The sequence below is a fragment of the Molothrus ater genome, unplaced genomic scaffold (genome assembly GCF_012460135.2).
Source record: "Molothrus ater isolate BHLD 08-10-18 breed brown headed cowbird unplaced genomic scaffold, BPBGC_Mater_1.1 matUn_MA509, whole genome shotgun sequence".
NCBI lineage: Eukaryota > Metazoa > Chordata > Aves > Passeriformes > Icteridae > Molothrus > Molothrus ater.
The window spans coordinates 100,337-113,218 of record NW_023416845.1 but is presented as its reverse complement, the minus strand read 5'-3'; the positions used below and the strand labels follow the sequence as shown (position 1 = coordinate 113,218).

The following is a 12,882-nucleotide window of genomic DNA, read 5'->3' as shown; positions in this document are numbered from 1 at the left end:
GCCCTTGGCCTGAGCCTGCCCCTTTCCCCTCATGATTCCCACCCTTTTGTCACCCCCTTTCCCCTCAGGGTTCGGCCTTGGGGAATGGAGGAGAAGGAGGGAGGGAGGAAGAGGCCGAGCAGCTGCAGCACAAGAGGAGAGGAAGAATCTCGTGGCCCAGGCTCTCCCTGGAGTCGCCGCAGCCCCGGGACCATCACCCCCCATCCCACAGGTGCCCGGGCAGGGGGAGCTGGGCCCAAATATCCCAGGGGTTGCCTGGGTTTGGGGTTTTTTGGGGGGGATGTTTGCAGCTGGCAGGGCTCCAAAGCCAAGCCGCAGATGGCCCTTGGGGGGACATCAGGGGGACACCTGGGAGGTGTTATTGGGGGTCCTGGGGCCGGGAGTGGCTGCTCCCAGTATGAGCCCAGTTGGTCCCCCCGTGTGCTTCCAGTTTCCTCAGCACTCCCAGTATGAGCCCAGTCACTCCCAGTATGACCCCAGTCATGCCCAGTATGGGCCTATGCACTCCCAGTATAATCCTGGCCACTTCCCATCACTCCCTGCATGATTCCAGTTCCTCCCAGTATGAGCCCAGTCCCTCCCAGTCCTTCCCTATGATGATGCAAATTGTTCCCAGCACAGTCCCAGTTGCTCCCAGTTCCTGCCACTTTCATCCAGTCTGTTCCCAGTTCTCCCACTTCTCCCCTAGCATAGTACAAGGCACTCCCAGTATGATCCCAGTCTCTCCCAGCAGGGCCCCAGTCACTCCCACTTGCCCCAGCGTGCAGCGGGACCCGGCAAGTGGCACAGGCGGCTCCAGGCAGCCACACGGCAGCCACATGGTGCGGGGGGTTGCCAGCAGCTGCTGTTCGCCTTTTTAAAAGCCATGCAGTCTCTTATGCAAGCAGCTTCGTCTTCCCCGGAGAGGCTGCCCGGTTTTTATTTTCCGGATTGGCTGTGGACTCAATGCTTTCAGTGTTGTTTGTGCTCATTGTAAAGAAGGTAGATTTATGTGTTACAGAAAGCAGATACGGGTGCTAAGTTTTCTGTGGCACAGAGAAGCATTTATACCCTAATTTTAGAAACCCTAAGTAGTGGAAACATTATGATCTCCAAAGCAGTTTTGAAACGGTTTGTTTGCTGGATATCTTTTCATTTCCCTCAGTTTACCCAGCAAAATGTTAATTCTGTCTCTGCCTGGGATAAAATTGGAGCCTTGTTAACAGCAAAGGCAGAACAGGGAGATGGAACAGTGTCTCAATTTTTCCCTGTGTTCCTGGTAATTCGGAAAGAAGTCCTGAAGAGGGATTTGAAAGGACAGCCAGAGCAAATCTCCCCTCCTGCAGCTTCCCCTACCCCTCCCCCCAAACCCTCTGCCCCTGAACTGAGAGAGAGGAGCGAGGCACCCCAGAAATTTCAGGGTACCTGGCACTGCCAATGCTCCCCTGGCCCGCCGCCTCTCTCCCAGTGCCCTGGCCCTGGCAGTTGTGCGCAGGCTGACAGACCATCTTCCCTGCACTCCTCTAACCTAATCCCTGTTACCCCGTTTCCGTGTTCTAACCCCCCCCCTTTCCCAAAATGGCTGTGACCACATGGTTGGCATTCACAACACTGCTGACCGCATGGCCGGAGCCCAAAATGGCGGCATCCACGTGTTTCAGCCCTCCCCCCTACCCTTCTTCTCCCCACAATCCTTTTCGCCCATCTGTCCCCAACCCCTTCCGGTCCCACAACCCCTTCCTTCCATTGGACGCTCCTCCCCCTCCTTTCGTGTCCCCACCCCCTATAATGTCATCCTGTAACCCCGCCCCTGGTTTCCACAGTTGTCCTGCCCCCCCTGCCTGTTCCCCACGCCCCCTTGCCCGAGTCCCAAGAGGGTGGGGCCGAGGGCACACCCTCCCCCTCCCAGGGAGTGGGGCCGAGGGCTGGGGGGGTGGGCCCCTGCCTGGTTCCCATGGGGCTGGGGCAGGAGGAGGGGGATGTCCCCCTTCCCATTTACCAAGGTGCCGGACTGGGGGGGGGCAGAGGCAAGGGGTGTACCCCCTCCCACTCTCCATGGGGGTGGGGTGAAGGGTGCTTCCCCTTCCCAGTTCCCAAGGCAGTGGGGCTGGGGGAGGGGGTGGTCCCCTTCCCAGTTCCCAAGGCAGTGGGGCTGGGGGAGGGGGTGGTCCTCCCGCCAGGTCCCGTGGGGGTGGGGCTGAAGGGAGAAATCCTAGGGTCCAAAACAGAGAGGAAGAAGTCATCCCCTTGGTAGCCCCTGTTCAATACACGGGTGGTAGGACCGGTCCTAGAACTTACCAGCCCTTCTCACATCACTCAAAGCGTGAGTTATGTAAAAGTCAATTGGAATTTGGGAGAAATAGTGAAATTTTTAGAAGCGTGATGAAAGCTACGTTCACATCCCTTGAATTTGTTCCTGCTGACATCGTAGATCTTTTCCCGTGCCTGCTTACCCAGTCAGAGTTTGATCTATGGGAGAGCTCCTGGAAGAGATCTCTCAGAGATATTGTAGAAGAACTTAAGCAAACCCCTCAGGGTGCCAAAGATTTAGAGAATAATAACATTACTTATGAACATCTGTGCGGCGAGGGAGAGTGGGCTAAGCCTGAGTACCAAGCTCGGGTGCTGTCAAAATGCATTCTAGATAAGATTTCATATGCTGCAGATAAGGCTTTTAACCAGCTACCAACTGCTGAAGCTAGTGGTAGTTTCCTTGACATTAAACAGTCTCCTTCAGAAAGTTTCTTGCAGTTTCTCGACCGGCTCCGTGCACAGGTTGAGAGACAAGTACGGGACCACAAGACACCGATGGAGATAGTGAAAGAGATGGCACAGAGGAATGCCAATGAAGTTTGCAGCAGGGTGCTCCTAGGACTGCCTCTCAACCCCCCACCTACACTGGCAGAGATGATCGAAGTGTGTGCTAAGAAGGCAGAACTGTGCGCTGCACGGGAGGTGTGGTCAAGGCAAACAAACCCAGAGACAGTGGCAGCTGTATCTCCAGGAGTGAGGAGGCAACAGATGTCACCAGAACAATTTCAACATGTCATTTGCTTTATATGAAAAAAACCAGGACACTTTGCCCCGGACTGCCCCCAAAGCCAGCAACAAAAGACACCCTTCACACCAAAAAACCCTGATGCCAGCGCCCACCCGCCTGGCGCCACAACATAAATGCAGCGAGGAAGGGGAAACCTCCCTCAAAACAGAACAGGGGGAGGAAGGGAAGCAGGGTGCGGGAAAACAAAATAACCATTTACAGGATAAAATCTGGTGGTCTCACAAGCGTTTCAAGCTTGTGACCACCAAAGCATTTGCTTTCAGGTCTACCCAGTGGACAACCATTGGAGTGGACCTGCCAGAGGACTTGCAGAGCTTGACAAAAGATCGCACAAGATTGGACAGTGAGTACTTTGTTATTGGGGACACTGCACACACACCCATGGAGATTGAGGTGGCTCCCATGACCATCAAAGGGGACATACCTAACCTCATTCTCCTGGTGTGCTGTCCACAGCCACCCTTCTTTTTGGCCAAGGGGCAAATCATCACCCAGGCCATTCCTGTTCCAGCAGAAATTTCAGTAGATGACAAGGCACCAGGTATATACTGGGTAGAAGTGGTTGGCAAGGACAAACCCGTTATGGGATGCAACCTAATGCGTGGAACAGAACATCTTCACGTGGAAGGGTTGCTTGACACAGGGGCAGATGTGACAATCATACCTGAAAGTTTGTGGCTGTCACATTGGGATTTGCAGCCCGTGGCTGGTCAAATCCAAGGTGTAGGAGGATTTACACTGGCAAAGATATCAAAGAGCATTGTGCAAATTGAGGGACCAGATGGAAAATTGGCCAGTGTCCGTCCATTTGTTACTAATTACAAAGCTCCCTCGTGGGGTAGAGACACCGTGTCCCAGTGGGGGGTCAAATTGGTCATCCCTAAGACACTGCGAGATTTGTAGAAGTGGCCACTGTCGAGCGCCTCGCCCACAAATTAACATGGCTGAAAAATGACCCAGTCTTGGTAAAACAGTGGCCACTCAGTAATGAAAATATAGAGGCGCTCGAGGAGCTTGTAGCAGAACAATTGGCTAAAGGACACATTGAAGAGACATCTAGCTGCTGGAATTCCCCAGTCATTGTAATAAAAAAGCCAGGGAAGGATAAGTGGCGGCTCCTCCATGATTTAAGAGAAATAAACAAAAGAATTACGGACATGGGGTCTCTCCAACCAGCGATGCCCTCCCCAACAATGCTCCGCCAAAACTGGCACTTGGCTGTCCTAGACATCAAGGACTGTTTCTTCCATATTCCCCTATACCCAGAGGATGCACCACAGTTTGCCTTCTCGGTTCCCACCACCAACCGAAAAGCCCCAGTGAAACGCTACCACTGGAAAGTATTGCCTCAGGGGATGAAATGCAGTCCATCCATCTGCCAGAGGTACATGGCTTCATTGCTGTCCCCAGTGCGCACCCAGAAAAAAGAGGCAATCATCCTACACTACATGGATGATGTGCTTGTGTGTGCCCCTGATAACATAATACTCCAAGACACACTTGACCTATTGGTTAAAGTTTTAACCTCTGCTGGATTCCAACTGCAGGAAGACAAGGTTCAGAGGATGCCACCTTGTAATTACTTGGGCTTGCAAATCACTGCGCGGACCATTGTTCCACAGAAATTGGAAATTAGGACTGATCCCAAAACCCTAGCAGATCTCCATTCCTTGCGTGGGTCTTTGAACTGGGTCAGGCCTTGGCTGGGTCTCACCAACCGGGATCTAGCTCCCCTTCTCAATTTACTGAAGGGAGAGAGAGAACTAGCCTCTCCCAGGGAACTGACCCCAGAGGCAAAAACTGCCCTCCAAAAAGTGCAGAAGGCTTTGGCCGAGAGGCAGGCTCATTGTTACAAGCCCAAGCTGCCTTTTGAATTCGTTGTTTTAGGGAAGTTACCACACATACACGGGTTGATATTCCAGTGGTTTGAAGTACAAAGAGATCCACTTCTAATCATAGAGTGGGTTTTCCTCTCCCATCAGCGATCCAAAACCATCACACAGCCACAGGAGCTAATAGCTCAGCTGATCTGGAAGGCCAGGTTCAGATTGTGTGAGCTGGTTGGTTGTGACTTTCAGTGTATTCACCTTCCAGTCCACCTTGCTAAGGAGGGAAAGAGCTCTCCCAAGAGGTTGACCAAAAAGAGGTTCAACGACCTGCTCCAGATCAATGCCAGTCTCCAGCTATCCCTGGACAGCTACGGTGGACAGGCATCAGTCCAGGCCCCGTCACACAAGCTGTTCAATGAGGAATTCCACCTCATTGCTCCTGAGAAAAGGAGTTGTAGGCCACTCAAGGCACTTACAGTGTTCACTGATGTGTCCGGAGCATCCCACAAGTCGGTGATGACTTGGAGAAATCCCCAGACCCAGCACTGGGGAGCTGATGTTGAGTTTGTGGAGGGGTCACCCCAGATCGCTGAACTGGCCGCAGTCGTGAGAGCCTTTGAGAAGTTTTCGGAGCCAATTAATTTGGTTACTGATTCAGCCTATGTGGCGGGAGTAGTGTCCAGGGCAGAGCAGGCAGTTCTCAAAGAGATTGAGGATGGCCATCTCCACAGGTTACTCTCGAAACTAATTCATTTGGTTTCACAGCGGGAGCACCCCTTCTATGTGATGCATGTGAGGTCACACACTGATTTGCCAGGTGAGGTCGCAGAAGGTTTCACAAAGCAGATTCCCTTGCCACCCCAGCAGAAATGGCACGCCTTCCAGACGTCTTTCAACAGGCAAAGCTAAGTCACCAGCAATACCATCAAAATGTTCCAGGTCTAATCCGTCAGTTCCAGTTAACACGCAGTCAGGCTCGAGCCATTGTGGCCACCTGTCCCAATGCCAGCTTCAGGCAGTGCCATCCCTGGGTGTTGGGGTTAACCCCCAAGGCCTTGGGAGCTGCGAAGTGTGGCAGACAGACATCACACACATTCCCAGTTTTGGTCACATGAAATACATACATGTCAGAATAAACACATACTCAGGTGCGGTTTATGCTTCTGCCCACGCAGGGAAAAGGGCTGTGCATGCCAAACACCACTTGCTGCAAGCCTTTTCAGTATTGGGGGTCCCTAGGGAAATTAAAACTGACAATGGCCCAGCGTACGCCTCCAAGGAGTTCCTAGAGTTTGTCCAGCAGTGGGGAGTGGAGCATAAGACAGGCATTCCCCACTCCCCCACAGGTCAAGCTGTGATTGAGCGTGCCTACCACACGCTCAAAGAGGTCCTGGCTAGGCAGGGCAATTCTGCAGCGTGGATGACTCCACAACAAAAGCTCTGCAAAGCCTTGTTTACCATCAATTTTCTGAATTGTTCATTTGAAAACATGAACCCTCTGGTAATATGCCATTTCAATAATAACAATCAGTTTAAGTTGTCACAGCATCCACCAGTTCTCATTAAGGACCCAGAAACCTGGGAGACCAAGGGTCCTTATGAGCTCGTCACCTGTGGGCGTGGTTACGCGTGTGTATCCACCCCCTCAGGCCCTCGATGGATGCCCCAAAAGTGGGTAAAACCTTTCGTCCCCAAAAATCCAGCTCCAGCAGACGGGAATAAGAAGCCAGCAGCTGTCGCTTCCAAGAAAAGACGCCGCTGGAAAAAGAAGGAAGAATCTCCCTAAGACAGTTAGCTGCATTCTGGCAGACCCGTGAACTTGTATGTGTTTTTTACAAAAATGTTTTTTTTCCTTTGTAGAACAGAAAATCTACCTCCCACCTAACCTCACGATGAGCCCTGTCCGAGTTGTCATCCTGTTCATGCTGAGCAGTCTCACAGCTGCGTGGATCGTTCCTCAGCCACGCCAAAACATCTGGGTGAGCCTGGCACAGATGCTCCAACAGGAAAATATATGTCTGTCCACAGCAGCAGCGAAAGACCCAATGTCTAGATTTCCTCCTGCTGCTGCATGGACACGAGTGCCAGGAATTTGAAGGACTGTGCTGCATGAACCTAACATCAAAAGCACCCAACGTCCACACAACTCTCCGAGAAATGAAAAGCCTGATCGGATGAGTCAAGCAGGAATCTGAGGACCGATTCAGTGGATTGTTCAAGGACTGGGGACTCTCGAGGTGGTGGACCTCTATAGTTAGGACAATTTTGTTGTTTTTTGTTGTTCTTTTCCTAGTCATGTTAGCATTCGGGATTCTACATCGCATACTTTTAAAGGCTATCAACGGTTTGGTCTCCAGTACCGCAGAAGTCAACCGCTCAGAGTTTGTGGAACTAAAGCAAATTGACAGGCCTGCAAACCATGAGTGGTGGACAAATTCATCATCAGCAGCAGAAATAGTCTGACACATTTCCTTTTACTTTTAGTTAACAGAAAAGGTGGAGGTGTTGTAGTGCACTTAATAGCTCAATTAGTTGGTGTTTTTACCCTGGTGATGGGAAAATTTTACTGGGTATGTCAGGTCACGTGGACCGTTTATTCCCCCTTTCTCATCACATGGTTTGTCCCCATACCCCCCCTCCCTTAGTGGTCTGTCCCACACGTGGTCCCTCCCCTCACCCCTCCCCAATGTTGTCTCATTGGCCACAGTCCTCTTTCCCCGCCCCCATGACCTGGGGCATACAACCCTATGGCAGGTGTGGTTCTGCCTCTTTGCTACCTGGGTGGTCGCTGCCACCAGAAGTGTCCCGTCTCAAGCTAATAAACTGGATACTTGTCTCCATGTGGCAAAGAGCGCTTCTCGTCTTTTATCTTCCGTCTATGCAATTCCGTGTAGGCTTTAGTCCTGAGCAAGCCGGACCTGGATTTATATTAGCCCAGAGAACCACGGCTTAAATGCACCCAGGAACATAGATCAGCCTCAGAAAAAGGTAAGGTAGGAGCTGGGCCACTCTCTGTTGGAAGGAAGGGTCATGTGGCAGCTCAGAGAGGCTGTGCACATTGCCAGGGAACAGCTGTGTGCTGCATGTGCCCCCTGCAATGAGCTGTGCTGCTGCCAGTGCCCCTGGAGCTGTAGGGCTGCTGAGCTGTGGGGCAGGGAGAGGAGCAGGAGGGTGCATGTGCAGCTGAGCCATTCCTAGAGAGCACAGGGCTCTGTGCTCCCTGCTGTCCCAGGGCAGCCCAGAGGCCAGACTGTTCTGTGATAGCTCTGGGGAAGTGGCTCAGGGTTTTCCCCCGGCTTGCCTCAAGTTGCTGCCAGCAGGCGCATGTTTCCCTGTGCAGCTGTTTAGAAGCTTCCAGGATGTCTGTCCCATAAATACAGAGCTTCAGATGCTTTAGGTGTGCTTTTCGGTCTCTGTTAAACTTTTTGTCTCTACTTCGCAGATCTGACTGGCTGCAGGCATACCAAGAAGTTTTCTCTGGACGCTTCTGATGTTCCCTTACCCACAAAGTCATTGCCTCCAGTCCAGAAGAGCTGTCTGTCCTTCAAGTTCAGGAAGAAACTGACGACTGTCCAAAGAGTGTTTGAAGAATAGGATTTATATTTCAGGTTTCATAGTTAGAGATGTATATATGTTCTGATAGTTTTGAATAAATGTGTTTTGATTATATCATTAGATTTTTATGACATCTTTTTAATTGTGTATATTATATATTATTTTGATGATTTAAAAAAATTTAAAAAATAAATAAAATTTTAAAAAACCATAGGACTATGTGAGACCATGACCTGGTAGCCTAGAGGTTATGGGAGTGGCACTCACTCGATGTGCCAGTGTCTCACCACGTCCTTTCTGCACTGGACCTCTCCCCTTTAGTTAGTTAATAGATTTCTTAGCAGTTATTCTATTATTGATTAATAAAATAGATCATCAAATCTCTCCGTTGTATTGTTTACCTGTTCTCTTCACTGATGCTCATGGACAAATCCCTTGTTGTTGCAGGTGCATTTGTTTTTCACCCTCAGAACAGATTGTTCACAAAGTCTCATTCTCACAATAGCTTCCCATGGGAACTAGTAACTGCTTAGCTGCACTCAGAAGAGATGACAGGCCAGCTATTAGTATGGCAGAACAAGGCCTGATTTCATAAGGCCTTTCTTTTATCATTATCCTACCTGCCTGTGACATCTCCCCCTTCTCGTTATATTTAAAAAAGGCTCCTATGTTCTGATGTTGAAACAGCTCACTCTTGTGAGGGTATTATCTCATCAAGGTTATCACTGGTTATCTATTACATATGGGATAAGATAGATAAAAGACCACTTACAATCAACAAAACTTACCAAATTCCATCAAGTCATTGACACAGGGTTTTGCAGCATGAGAAGACAAAAGAGTAATGTCCAATGTCTCTTAGGGAAATGGAAAGAAATGACCATTGTTTCCAATGAGTTGAGAAGTATGAGATCTTTGAGCTGGAAATGTTGATCTTTGACACCACTGAATGTCCCCTGGCAGCTGGAACAGGGAATAACTGGAGAAGGTTCGTAGGAGCTCTGTACCATGAGGATGCCAGGAGGCTTTTGCTGGCAAATTGCCTCTGTCAGTTCCAGACACAGCCGTGTCTGGCCAGGCCTCCTCCTGCTCCTGCTCTGGCCACAAAGGCTGCAAGGTGATGAGGTTATTTCTCTCTGCACTGGGCCTCATTTCTTCAGAGCTGATCAGTATCTGATGGAATGAACAGGTGACTGCTTTGAGCTGCTGGTGATAAAACACAGGCACATCTTCTCCTGAAGGTAATGAATCAATCAGACTGCACTGTGGTACACTCCATTGGGATTTAGATGTGATGATATTTTTTCCAAATTCCTAATGTAAATATTGCATTATTCAAAATGATTCTTGTCCAAATGTCTCATGTACATAATGCATTATTTGAACGTTCTTAAGGCGTTCATTCCTCTTCTTTTTTGTTTTTTAAGAATGAGATGCATGTCTTTTGTTATGAGTATGAAGCAACATCACAGTAAAATACATGCAGTGGACAAGAAACTACAGCAATTAGGAATAACTTGGATACAACTATCAGGAACATTTCAAATAGCAGACAAAGCTAACAACATAGGTGGAATTAGGTAAATAGCAATCTCTGCAATAATGTACTATCATCCCAGAGTCTGCAAACAGCTGACAAACCTCGATTCAGGGGGACTTGGATCATTATTTCCAGATAATAATTCCCAAGTTCCCTTTAAAAGTAGTCCAACTGTCATGTCTAGAGGGTCAAATTGCCAAGTCAAAGCAACTCAAATTCAGTTTTGATGCAGAAAACATCTGGGTCTGTTGGCAAATTCCCGTCCAGGCAGAGCCAAGGCCTGGCCACCACCCAAGCTCTAAGTGGGAGAGAATTCCCTGAACGTCATTTAAAGCAAGGCTCTTGAGAACAGCACTGAGCAGTAAAGGTCTGGGGGTGACAGACTAATGAACCATGCAAGAGCTGTCTCCTCCAAAATTCCCCCAGCACAGAGATGCTTTAAACCCAGCAAACTGTTGGAGTGGTTCTGTAATAATCATTGGGGCTGCATCTGATTGCTGAGAGTAGATGTCACAATGCCATCAGTTTAGAGGAGGCTTCCCACCAAGCTGAGATATCATTTCTTGGAACTGTGAAAAAGGCTTAAAAATGATGAGACAGCCCTGGGTCAAAGCATGGAGGATTTTGGTGGGATTTTGGGCAGATGGTTTGGTGTGTATCCAGAGTGACTTTGGGCAGATCTGGGGCCTGCTTGGGGCAGGTTTGGGGCAGATTTGTTGCTGCTGTTGGGGTTTTTCTCCCGTTTCCCCAGCTGTGGGCAGAGCCCCGAAGCACATCCTGTTCCTGCCTCACTCCCTGAGGAGCCCAAGGAGCTGCTGCTCCCCATGCTCTGCACCCAGGGAGATCTGGGGCAATCCTGGCATCCCGGGCATCCCGGGCATTCCGGGCCCTTTGGGCTTTGGGGGATTCTGGGGCTTGGGGGGCGAGAGGGGTGAGGGGGGCTTGGGGCTGGATTGTTTTGGGAAAGTATCAGGATTTTGGGGGGAATGTCTGGATTTTTGGGAAAGAACAGAATTTGGGGGGAGGAAATTCTGGATATTTTAGGGAGGAAATTTCTTGAATTTTAGTGGAATTTTCTGGATTTTTTAGGAGAGAATTTCTGAATTTTTTGCGGAGGTCTTCTGGATTTTTTGGGGAGGGATTTCTGGATTTTTGGAATGTTTCTGCATGGAGAACTGGGTTGGTTTTGGATTTTTGGGGGGGGAGTGTTTCTGGATTTTCTGGGGAAAATTCCTCATTTTTTGGGAATGTTCCAGGATTTTTGAGGAAACATTTCTGGATTTTTTTGGGGAACATTTCTGAATTTTGGGGAGAACATTCCTGGGTTTTTGGGGGAACATTCCTGGGGTTTTTGGGGAACACTCCCAGGTTTCTGGAGGAATATTCCCGGGTTTCTGGGGAACACTCCCGGGTGTCTGGGGAACATTCCCGGGTTTCTGTGGAACATTCCCGGGTGTCTGGGGAACACTCCCGGGTGTCTGGGGAACACTCCCAGGTGTCTGGGGCTCTCCTGGCCCCGTTCCCAGCCCAGGTTCCCGGGGTTCAGGAGCTGCCCTGGTGCCCGGGCCCCGCGACATCGCCTGGGTGCAGTTGGAGCCCGAGGTGCAGGCGGGCGCCGCCCGCGAGGCCCTGCAGGGCTTCAGCATCACCCAGAGCAGTGCCAGGAAGATCTCCTGCGCCAAAAAGTGACCCACAACACCCCAAACCCCACCAAAACACCCTCGAACCCAAAACAATGGGCCTGAAATACCCCAAAATCCCAAAAAACTGCCTCAAACCCTAAATACCAAAAATCTGCCCCAAAACACCCCAAATCCCTCCAAACCACCCCAAAATCTCATGGAAGCACCCCAAAATACCATAGAAACACCCTAAACTCCCTCCAGACCACCCCAAATCCCATAGAAACAGCCCAAAATCCCAGAAAACTGCCCAAAAAACAGTGCTGACCCTACCCCAAACTCCCCACGTGCCCCCACTCCCCCAGGTAAGATCAGCTCTGCGCAAATCCTCCTTTTTATCGCAAATCCTTCTTTTTTTTTAATCCCAAATCCTCATTTTACCCCCAAATCCTCCTTTTTTCAACCCCAAAATCTCTCTTCATCCCAAATCTCCTTTTTTTTACCCAAAATCCTTCTTTGTGCACCCCAAAATTCCTTTTCCTACCCCAAATCATCCTTTTCCCACCACAAATTCTCCTTTTTCCACCCCAAATCCTTTGTATGTACCAAATCCTTTTTCCCATCCCAATATCTCCCTTTTCCATCCCAATTGCCTTTTACCACCCCAAATCTCCTTTTTCCACCCCAAATCCTTCCCTGTTCACCCTAAATCCCCTCTTCCCACCCAGAATCTTTCCCTATCCTGAATCCCCGAATTTCCACCCCAATCCCCCTTTTTTTTCCCAGCATTGTACCCAGGGTCTCTCTGCAGACATTGCACCTGGAGCTGCCCCAAATAAACCCCAAATAACCCCAAACAAACCCCAAACAATTCCAACCCCAAATAAACCCCATTGTGCCCCCGGGGCTGAAGTGGGTTTGGGGGGGGGGGGGTTGGGAATTGGGGGAGTCTTGACCCCAAACTTTGGGGATTGGGGGGGTTTGATCTTAAAATCTGGGGTCTGGGGGGTTGGACACCTCGGGTTTTGGGGGTTTTTGACCCCAAACTTTTGGAGTTGGGGGTGTTTGAAATCCCAGGTTATGGGATTTGGGGGTTTTTGTTCCCAAACTTTGGGGTTTGGGAGTTTTTGTCCCCAGGATTTAGGGATCAAGGCAGTTGGATCAGGTTTGACCCCCAAAATTTGGGATCAGGGCAGTTGGACACCCCAGATATTTCAAACACCAAGATTTGAGGATCTGGGGGGTTTGACCCCAAAGTTTGAGAATTTAGGGAATTGACCCCAGGATTTGGGGGGA

General features: G+C 49.9%; 1 protein-coding gene across 1 annotated transcript in view; it reads left to right on the top strand.

Moving 5' to 3' along the window:
• The window catches only part of LOC118701443 (zinc finger protein ZFP2-like), a 33,779-nt gene that overhangs the window by 698 nt on the left and 20,199 nt on the right, over positions 1-12,882 (top strand). The gene's annotated exons all lie outside the window — the stretch shown is intronic.